Genomic DNA, 3,214 nt, shown 5'->3' with positions numbered 1-3,214 from the left:
GAGAGAGAGACGAGAGGAGAGAGAAGAGAGAGAGAGAGAGAGAGGAGGAAGAGAGAAGAGAGGAGAGAGAAGGAGAGAGAAGAGAGGAAGAGGGGAGGGAATGCGAGAAAGAGAGAGGAAATGGAGAGAGAGAAAAGACGAGAAAAAAGAGAGAGAAAGAGAAAAAGAGAGAAAGAGAGAGAAAGAGGAGCGAGCGAGCGAGAGAGAGAAAAGAAGAGGAAGAGAAGAGAGAGAGAAAGAGACGAGAGGAGGAGAGAGAGAGAGAGAGAGAGAGAGAGAGAGAGAGAGAGGAAGAGAAGACAGAGATAAAAGAGAGAGAGAGAGAGAGAGAGGAGAGAGAGAGAGAGGAGAGAGAGAGAGAGAGAGGGAGAGAAGAGGAAAGAGAGAGAGAGAGAGAGAGAGAAGAGAGAGAGAGGAGAGAGAGAGAGAGAGAGAGAGAGAGAGAGAGAGAGAGAGAGATGAGAATAGAGAGAAGAAGAGAGAATGAAGAGAGAAGAGATGAGCTTTCGGGGGTATTTCCGAAGAGTTGCTTCTGTGGAGTAATCTGTGGCAGCTCTATACTCATTAAAAAATCATTTACAATTATAATTCTTGCATTATTATCAGGTATTAGTGATACGGATTACTGTTAGATGGGCTTTATATTGTAGCTGTTCTGGTTATGTGGTTCTGTTTTCATATTATTATTACTATTATTACTATTATTATTACTATTATTATTATTATTATTATTATTATTATTATTATTATTATTATATTATTATTATATCATTATTATTATTATTATTATTATTATATTATAACCCTTACAACTCTAACACTAATATTACTAACATCATCATCATCATCATCATCATCATATCATCACATCATCATCATCATCCTCTTCATCATTCATCATCATCATCATCATCATCATCTTTCATCATCATCATTATTATCATTATTATTATTTCTTCCATTATAATTATAATCATAATCATAATCATAATAATAATCATAATAATAATAATAATAATAATAATAATAATAATAATAATAATAATTATTATTATTATTATTATTATTGTTACTATTATTATTATTATTAATCGTAATAGTAGTAGAAGTAATAATCTTATCATTTTCATCATTATCGTTATCATTACTATCATTATCACTATTATCATAGCTATTATTATATCTACAATTTTTATTACCATTTCAGTACCTTTTTCATATAATTTATATAATCACATTAATTTAATAATGATACCATAATTTATCATCCTTATCAGTTTATAACAATCACCACAATGACAATGATAATAGATTCTGTAATAATAATCACGAAAATAACTTTCCCAATCTTTTGATCCTCTTACCAGCTTCATACGTGAAAAAAATTTTTTTCAAATTAGAGATAAAGAGAGGTCCCCCTCTTCCACCCAGCAGCTTCTTTTATACCTGGCAACCTAGAGACGAAAGTTGTCATTAGCCTTAATCATCAATGATATCAGCTGTTCCTATCCCAAATAATAGAATTCGAGTCTCTTAAAACCCAAAAAAAAAAAAAAAAAAAATTCTCTCCCCTCGCGGGAAATGCCTTTTCCACTCCGGTAAGTAAGAAGGGATAAGGGCTGAAGAAACTTGAAAACTTATGATGCGTGAGACGTTAATGTCACCAATTTTTGTCTGTTTGTTCTTCTTTTCATGCCATTACTGCTTGGCAACTGGTACGATAGGTGATCATTTGCTGTTTACTTATACATTTTCCCGAAAAGTTTGCTTTTTTGGGTAAACAGAAAACTGTGATGGACAGAGAGAGAGAGAGAGAGAGAGAGAGAGAGAGAGAGAGAGAGAGAGAGAGAGGAGAGAGAGAGAGAGAGAGAGAGAGAGAGAGAGAGAGAGAGTGAGATTGAAGAAAAGATGCATAAACAAAAAAAGTTTAGAAATCCTGGTCTGTAATTCTTATACTAATCGGTGTAATCATAACTTTAATGAACACGTATACTTTTTTGTATAATTACTTTGAAGAATATTATTATATTCTTCAATAAAAACGGTCAATATCAACATCGACAATATCAACTTCATCATCACATCATCATAATCATCAAAATCATAAAAATGAAATATTAATAATCATAATGGTAGTAGTAGTAGTAGTAGTAGTAGTAGTAATATTAATAATGGAAATGATGATGACGATGATGATACTACTACTAATAATAACGTTAATAATAGTAATAATAATAATAATAATAATAATAATAATAATAATAATAATAATAATAATAATAATAATAATAATAATAATAATAATAATTTCAAAGCGGGTCGCTTCATTTCGCATAGCGGCCTTAATAGTGACCGATTTTTTTTTTTTTTTTTTTTTTGTTCCTTCTTCTTCTGTGAATATTCGATTGATATCTTTATAGCGTTATGTAAAGAGAAATGAACAATATCCCTTATTTCGCTATGTCATTTCCTTGATTCGGGCTGATTTTCATGTCATAAAAATCCTAGTATTCAGACACTGTCATTTAGTATTCGAAAACCCTCCTTTAATCGAAAATATTTATCCATTCGTCCCTCCCTAATGTTTGAACGAATATACCTGATAGTCATAAGTAAATCGTGATGAGTTTTACTTTTTATACAAATTCTATAAAGTCAAAATTAAATATCAGAGATACTTCCTTCCAAAAGCTTCGACATGATTCTATACATCTTAATTCTTTCCCAAAATCCACGATTTTGTAAGTCTTACTGATCATCGTAGAGAGACACATACTCATAAAATCAGCAAGATATTTCAGTTACTAGTACTATATTTAAAGGATTACTCATCAAAAGTCGCACATCCAGCACCATCCAAACATTGTGTCTTCGGGACTTTGACAATATTATTTTTAATAATTTCACTGCTTGGGTCACCAGAGCAGTACTTCATTGTCAAGGGGTTTTGTTTCAGCGGCACTCGGCACCTTTTCTTTCCGAAGTTGCCGGTCCTCGGCCCTTACATAATATTATATCTAATGTGAAAGTGCCCATATCTGGCTTCTTTTGTGGGTTTTTTAAACTACTTCTATTTTTTTCTCTTTTTTTATATAAGATGTTTTATAATAAGCATATTAAGAGCCATACAAACGGTGGGCGAGGGGAGAAGGTACGTGGGGAGTGGGCCACCCACGTACAGCATCGCCCCCGAAGGTTTTTTTTTTCTTAGCAA

This window comes from Penaeus monodon, chromosome 7 (assembly GCF_015228065.2).
Source record: "Penaeus monodon isolate SGIC_2016 chromosome 7, NSTDA_Pmon_1, whole genome shotgun sequence".
Lineage (NCBI taxonomy): Eukaryota > Metazoa > Arthropoda > Malacostraca > Decapoda > Penaeidae > Penaeus > Penaeus monodon.
Note: the sequence above shows the minus strand (reverse complement) of the source record.